Source organism: Aulonocara stuartgranti (genome assembly GCF_965226115.1).
Source record: "Aulonocara stuartgranti genome assembly, chromosome: 3".
NCBI lineage: Eukaryota > Metazoa > Chordata > Actinopteri > Cichliformes > Cichlidae > Aulonocara > Aulonocara stuartgranti.
This window is the reverse complement of record NC_138941.1, coordinates 11,387,795-11,395,798: the sequence shown is the minus strand read 5'-3', so window position 1 is coordinate 11,395,798 and position 8,004 is coordinate 11,387,795. Positions and strand designations below refer to the sequence as shown.

General features: G+C 42.7%; 1 long non-coding RNA gene across 1 annotated transcript; it reads left to right on the top strand.

Moving 5' to 3' along the window:
- Positions 1 to 5,937: 5,937 nt before the first annotated feature.
- LOC309702526 lies at positions 5,938 to 6,505 on the top strand. Its single transcript, XR_014275590.1, has 3 exons — positions 5,938 to 6,048; positions 6,140 to 6,200; positions 6,311 to 6,505. It is a non-coding gene; the product is annotated as an uncharacterized lncRNA (long non-coding RNA).
- Positions 6,506 to 8,004: the final 1,499 nt, after the last annotated feature.

Below are 8,004 nucleotides of genomic sequence, written 5' to 3'. Positions count from 1 at the left end.
ATCAGACATGAAAGTGGAGATAACACAGAAGACCTGCAGCAAAGGTCAGAGGTCAGACTGGGCCCTGGATTCAACAATGAGCCAATGATCATCAAGCAGTGACTAAAGCAGAGCCCTGACCTTCTGACATTCATCACACAGTCAGAACAAATGTCTGCTGATGACTTCATCTCATGAAACGACTGATAGATGTCAGTTCATTGATCAGCTGAGCTGCTGATCTTCATCGTCACAGAAACATTCAGCTTGTTTCAATCAGTAAATAACTCCCACTACTCCCAGTTTGAACTGTTCCCACTCAAAATGCTGTGAGAACAATGATCATTGTAGAACTTCACAAACATCACGTGTTGTTTTCCACATGTAAGATCAGCAAACACACAGAAACTTCCTGTTGCCACACACGGCCTCTAAAATCTCTTCCACGCTTTCTGTCTGAAGTCCACTCTCTGTGTCGGATCCACAGGAAACAACAAGATCTTCTTAACATGGTTTTCAATGTGTCTTGTTGAGAATTCAGTTTTACCCCGGTTCTTCTTATTCCTCGAGCATCCAGAGATGGCACCGGACTCAGTAGTCATTTTCACAAAATCTTTATTCATCTACATTCATCTTCATTTAAGCATGCACTTCTAGAAGGGAAGATGAGGCCGGTGTCCCTCTACAAAAATCTTCACTCCTTTGTTGGTTACAGTCAGCTTTATAGAAGTGACCCCATCATAAAACCCCCTCTACGGTGTGCTGCAAACTCTCTCTGTTTGTATGTGCACGAGCACGTGAATGCCTACATGTGCACGTTCCCACGTGTCTATGTGAGTGCTCGTGAGTGAGTGTGTGCGCATACCTGTGTGTATGTGTGAGTGCACATGAGTGAGTGTGCGTGTGGATGTGTGTGTGTAACAGTTAAAACACTGTGGGGGTAGATGACTCCCTAGAGGTCATAAACCCCTACCTTGCATCCTCTGGGGAATTTCCACTCAGTGGGGGAGAAGCCTTCTAAAATCTACTCCTAACTTCACAAGAGAGTGAGGCCTTTATTACTTTACAAACAGTGTCCCTACAATAATTCTACATTCTATGATAACATATTTCTAAACTCTAAAATAAGCTAAACATTCCTACAAGTCCCCCTTTTTTATCTGCTCCATGGCAGATAAAACTAAACTAAATCTTTCACCATAATGTTTTCATACTGTGACTCCCCATTTCCCAAAAGTGGCATCATGGTGTCGGCCTTTGTATCAGACTCTCCCACAGCACGATTGATGAGTCTTACGAACAAGGCTCTGATACAAGGCACACAACAACACCCACATGTCACTAATACTGCAATGAAAACAGACAAAGAAACCATAATTGACATACGTAATAAAATCTTTCCATTGCCCAAAGACAGAGGTCGTCCACGCTTCCAACAGGTCATCTAATCCCGAATGCTCATACACTGCGGTGGACGTCTTTAGGCCTTCCAGAACTCGGGTCACAGAGCCGTCGGGAACTGTGTTATTTGGAATGAAAGTACAATACATATCCCCAAACGCCCCCTTTTTATCCCAACAACATATCTAACGCCATCCGATTTAGTACTGCCATTAAAGACGTTGGACTCAACTGTTCAGTAAGCCCTTGCATTTAATGACAGCACAAAGATCAAATGCATACGAGATTGTGGACCCTTTAACGTAGTCCAACTCTACACCGCCATAATAATCCAAACACTCATCTGATTTACCTGTTTCACTACGTTTGGTTCGCTCCACCGTGGCCTGTGATGGTGGAGTTGCTGGAATGGATTCAGGTCTGTCTCTGGGCAATTCACTTGCAAGAAAAATCACAGTTACAATCACAACAGTTATCACTCCTAACACTACCATTGCTCTCCACTTTCCCCATAACCCCATTTTAGTTATTTCTCTCATCGCTTTTGTCCAATGTAATCTCACTTGTTCTTTTGTTTTGTTTTGTCTTTTTGTTTTTTTTTTTATTTACTTTTGTTTTCGTCGTTATTGTTATTATTATTTTTAAACCTTTATCTTCTGAGTCGGGTGATTCTCTCTTACTCTTCTTTCTTCAACTTCCGGGGTAGACTACCCTTCAGTCGTTGCATGGATCAGGGATTTATTCTGTCCCTGGGCTGGGATCCATGTAGGGGGGTCTCAGCCGAGTTCCCCCTCTTTTCCTTTGCAGAGAGCCTTTCCGACCTCTTAGGCTCTTCCGCTACAGCACACTAGCTCCAGTGGTACCAGGTTTCCCCTTTCCCTTTCAGTCGGACCGCGTGTGAGGTCCTGGTCTCCACCTTGAATGGACCCCCCGTCCACCTGGGCTCGTTCCACTTTCGTTTGTAGACCTTCAGCCACACCCACTTTGCCTCTGGCACCTCACGACATCTACAAATTGAAAAAATAACACTCCTCTCGCCACACGGCTTTCGCCATGTGTCAACTCCCCAATGAGACATGCATAAGAATGTTGCACAGTCTCCCTAAAACAATCTAAATCAAACTTCACATTTGCAACCAACTATAGATCATGAAAGTGATAAAGTACTCAGCATAACAGACAAGTATCATGTGCAGGTTTTCTCCAATCATTAAATCACTATTATTACCATAATTTGTCCCAAATCATGAATCATCCCAATTTATTCCACAATTTAATCTGTGACTTCCCTTAAACAATGTCACTCCACCCATTTCATCACTATGAGCTCAATAGCCCATCTTCAAATATTCCATAAAAGCTGCATCCCTTATTTGTTTTTCTCATGTCACTTGTCCACTTCTGCTGAATGCTACATGCACTCTTAAAGAAAACAAAACCTGTAATAAAGAAACAAACATCCACCAATTGTTCTGCTAAAAACCACATCATCAAATCACATAAAAAACTGCAATGCTGTAGAAAAAATGCAAATGTTAGCGCTGCGCAGGTGTGTACACACTTTCTCACAGTAACTTCTGTGAGTACCACAAGCCCATGAATAACACACCTCTGATAGATTCACAAACATAAAAATGGCATTTAAAAGGTTAAACCATCACGCAACCTCAGATGTTGCTATCATTTTTCTGCTCCTGTAACAGAGACACACACAGAGATACATCCACACCTTTGTCAGGTGGGGGTTGACTTCACGCAATGGTGTTAAGTCAGTCAGTCTTGTCAGCTTTTACCAGTCAGTCAGTTTGTTTTATTTCCATTCATTCATTCATTCATTCATTCATCCATTCTTACTTTCTTTGCTGATAGTGGAACCTGTCGTCGCATTTAGTTTCCACTCTCAGCAAAATGACGTCATTTCAAAAAGAAAAGAAGAACTTTAGATCAGATTACATCGCTGAATCCTTTTTGGACAGGGACTTGTCCCAATAAGTGGCTTTCTCCAGAGCCCATTTTAATGTGGAGAAACCCACCCGCAACGGTTTTCTTCCCGACGTGCAGATCTGCTTAAAGAAAAGAAATTCACAAACAAAAATCAGTGCACTGTTCAAAAAATAAAAATAAAATGAAAAATGACAAATAAACTGAAAAACAAAAGAAAAAATACAAAAGCCCGGTCTTAGGACTTGTCACAAAATGTTCTTTCTCTTATAGGTGAGAAAACACCCGTACTTCAAAAACAAAAACAAAACAAAACAAAAATCTGCCAGTTTCACTCATTTAAACTCTGGCTGCAAGATTCTGATCACCCTGCTCTCATGTTCCCCAAAATAATACTAATTCAGTCGTCTATGTATCAGTTCTCAACCCACTCAATAAACCAGACAGGATGATGGTAACCGTATTGCCTACTTAAAATTGTGTGTGTGTGTGTGTGTGTGTGTGTGTGTGTGTGTGTGTGTGTGTGTGTGTGTGTGTGTGTGTGTGCCCTCACAGAAGGAAGGTCACAAACCAATGATTCTAAAGACAGAACAGAAAGATACAGTTGGAAGATGAATGATTGCGTTTTTATGATGCGTAGTAAAACGACCCCTTCTTCTTCTTCTCTTTGTTGGTGTTGTTCGTGTGCGCGCACGTGTGTGTGTGTGTGTGTGTGTGTGTGTGTGTGTGTGTGTGTATGCCTTAGAAGTCAAATAATACATTAGCCATACTTAAAAAAACATCTGAATTTCATTTAGAACTGAGATTCTAAGTTGTAAGGAGGAATCTTATGCACAGCCAGAAACATGTTTCCCCACTTTCACAATGCTGAGGTGTCAAATCCACAACCCCCAACAAATGGTTTGTTACACGCGGGTGTGAAGGGCAAGCTTTACTTACACAGCCTCACACACACTAGATTTTTAAAGTTTTTGGGTACAGGGGTTTAGCCACAGATGCAACATCCACTTTTGATAAAGATCCCTCCACCTGTTTATTTCTTAAGAAATTAAGCATCTTTATTAAGCTCTTATTTATAAATGTCTACACAATAATAGACACTGTGTGCTCTGTGACATTATAGTCTTCTACTGCTGCTTCCATCGGTTTGCATTTTAAACTCCCGGCCTTTCAGTTTGTTATGAACGACTTTATATGTTGATGATAAACATCAAGTTCACCAGGGAAGACACAAAGGACAACTGTTTGCCTTTCCTGGACTGCGCCGTGCACATTGAAGAGAACGGCAACCTCAACATCGAAATTTACCGGAAGCCCACACACACGGACCAGTACCTCCTCTTTGACTCCCATCACCCTCTGGAACACAAACTTGGAGTAATTAGGACCCTACACCACCGAGCAGAACATGTTCCCTCTAAGCCTGAAGGAAAAAAGAAGGAACACACACATGTAAAGGAAGCACTCAAAACGTGCGGCTATCCTAAATGGGCGTTTTTAAAGTCAGCAAAGAGGCAAAGAAAAGAAGACCAGACACCAGCGAAGGAGGATAAGAAGGACAGACGCAACAACATTGTCATCCCCTATGTAGCCGGTGTATCAGAAAAACTCAGGAGAGTTTTCTCCAAGCATGACATCCCGGTGCATTTCAGACCCAACAACACGCTCAGACACAAACTGGTTCACCCGAAAGACAAAACGCCAAAACACAAACTTAACAACGTGGTGTTTGCTGTACAGTGCAGCGAGGAATGCTCATGAAATGACAATGTCAGTGGGAGTAAAGTCTGTCCTTCTAGTCATTCCAGCATCTTTTAGCCTCCTCTTTAATGTTCTCAGACTCATACAAATATTATGCTTGTTTTCAAGAAAATCCAGGATCACTTCATATGTATGGCCCTCAGAGAAATACTTATTGATGATGTCTGTGACTGAGACTGGGCCTAAGGTATGTCCACTGTGAGCGACCATCTTTGAACAGAGGCGGGGTTTACGACACCAACTCTCTGCCATCTATAATCCAGTTTTGAGATCCCTTCCCAGACGCCTTAACGCCCACTCACATCCTGGGCCATCTGACCTCAGGAATTCGCATGACAAGGTGGGGCCAGGTTTCACAATGAACACACCCGAAACTCTGGCTGATTGGGACCCACACCCAGTTTCACACCTTGGCTCAGGCGATTAGAGGATCATCAGGGGGTCCTTTTGTCCCTCTGTGGGGGGTCACTCCCACTAGGTTTATATCTGGGACTCTCCACCATTTGACCTTAGAACTGAAGAAGCTTCTCGGATGAGAGGTGAAACGTCTTCAAGTAACTTAAAGAAGTCCAGACGCTTTTCTTTGCAAGCTCCTTTGACTACGATGACCTGGATGACTGAGAACCTTCACAGATATATGAATATAAAACAGTGTGAACAACAAAACATCAGCTTTGGAAACTTTGATGTAAAATTCTGCAATTGTTTTCTCAGATATAGCATAAATCAAACTAACATACATCAGTGTATTATTAATGTGCACACACACACACACACAATAAACAGCTCTTATGCTTCTGTATGATTCTCAGTGCTTTCCATTTGCGTGTCCACAGGTTGCTGTAAGTGGTGCTTGACTGCAGTTTGCTCTAATTTCAAGTGGTTTGCTGTCACAAAGCCAACAGGAAGTCCGGCCATGGTTGAGCCAACTGAAGATGGGTTGAAGGTGGCGTCCTCGTTTCCTCTGTGAGTGCGAGAGGACAGACAAAGCAAACACCGTTTGGACAGCATTAAAATATTTACACTGATGATTAATGTTGTGTCTTTGCACCTGTAGCGATACATGTTGGAAAATGGAGACTTTAGCCACCAAGACTGACGTGCCTGGAAACTTCCCTGTGAGTACGCCCACAAAGACAGGAAACAGTTTAGCCACCGCGGTTAATCCTCCATCATCATCATCCAGTATTTTTCACATCTTTTCTTCTGCTGTTTCTCTTGTTGTCAGTCACGGGGTTTGTGACTGAAATGCGTGTGGTCGACGGGAAGCCTGACGAGTACGGCCTGAATCATTCCATCAACACCGGACGGAGTGAAACCTTTGTTGAAAACAGATTATATGGTAACGTTGCATTTAGCTTCAGTAAACTGTGAAGTTACAGCAGCAGATTTACATCACGTGGCTTCACAGGAAGTAGTCTGGACCTCAGCGCTGAGGTTCAAGCAGCTCTGCTTGCAGACGGCATCCTTCCTGAAAATGTTCTTCATCTTCCTAAAACCAGAACTTTTACATTGGTGCTGAAGTTCTATATAAAAACAGCCTGAAATACAAAGTGATGTTGTGCACTGATTACCTCACACTTTCCATGTTTCCTTCTACAGAGGAGTGTCCGCCTGAGTGTTTTGTCTGATCTGTTGTTGATCGTCTCATTGACACTGCATGCAGATCTGACACCAGGGCCCTGTTTCAGGAAGCCGGTTTAGAAAACTCAGAGTGAAAAACGATACGCAGGGTTGAGTAACCCCGAACTGTCCAACTCGGAATATTCGGTTTCAGAAAGGCTGATAACAATTAGTTCAGTCAACGCGGAGTTGCTTTAACCCCAAGTTAAGCGCGTGGACGAGGATACATAAAGCCCTGATAAGCGGAGCACAGATTAAGCGAGTCACCATGGAGACGGAGGGAAAGAAGGCGCGGTCAATGTATTTTACAGCGCTTGAGGCCGAAATTCTGATGGCAGCATATGTCGATAACATGCAAATTCCGCGGAAAAAAGTAACACAGCCACAGCTGCAAAAGAAAGGGAGCATGCATGGCAAAACATAGCCGACAGAGTCAATGCGTGAGTGTTAATATAAACATTGATCTAGGGATTTCCACCCATTTAACACGTTATTTTATCATATGTTATTTTATTTGTTATTTTATACATTTTATTTTGTGATGTGATGTGAGCACAGGTGCAACCCAACAGGCCCCAAACGTTCCTGGCAGCAAGTAAAAATGAAATATAAAAATATAGTCCAAACAGGTAAGGTGTAATTGTATTATGAGCCATAGTGCTTGGTCTGTTTGTCCCATGTAAATCAATTGCAGTTAGAGGCTACATTAATTTCCTTTCTGTAAGCACTTATTGAAATTATCTGAGCACATTACAAGTACATATTTGCTTACTCTGTGTGCTCAAATGTGACCCGTTATAGCCAACAGAAAAAAAGCGGAGGCCCGAAAAACAGGTGGGGGTCCTCCACCACCACCACTCACAGAGGCTCAGCAGTTGGCCCTCAGCCAAAACAGTGGGCGCCCTGTGGCCGAAGGCATCTCTGTGGGGACATCCTCTGAGTCAATAACCCCGCAAGACACAAGTGCCTACATAGGGGGTAAATTCAAAATAATACATGATGTGCATACATCCTTTCTTCACAGTCACCTTTGCAGTGCTGCTCATTCATTTGATAAACTCTTCACCATAATGAATTTGTTTGTAGTGAAGTTATTTTCCGACTGATTTTGCCTTCCCTCAGTCTTGGTTGTCTTTGAGAGCATAATGACAATGAAGTGTAAGGTGATTGGTATGTTTGTTAATTGCCATTTGGTCCCTTGTAAGTTATAAGTGACCTGTGTAAACCTCATATTCTATCAGTTGATGGTGGTGGTGTACTGCATCTGGTGCAGCCTCCTGTTGAGCCAGACCAACATGC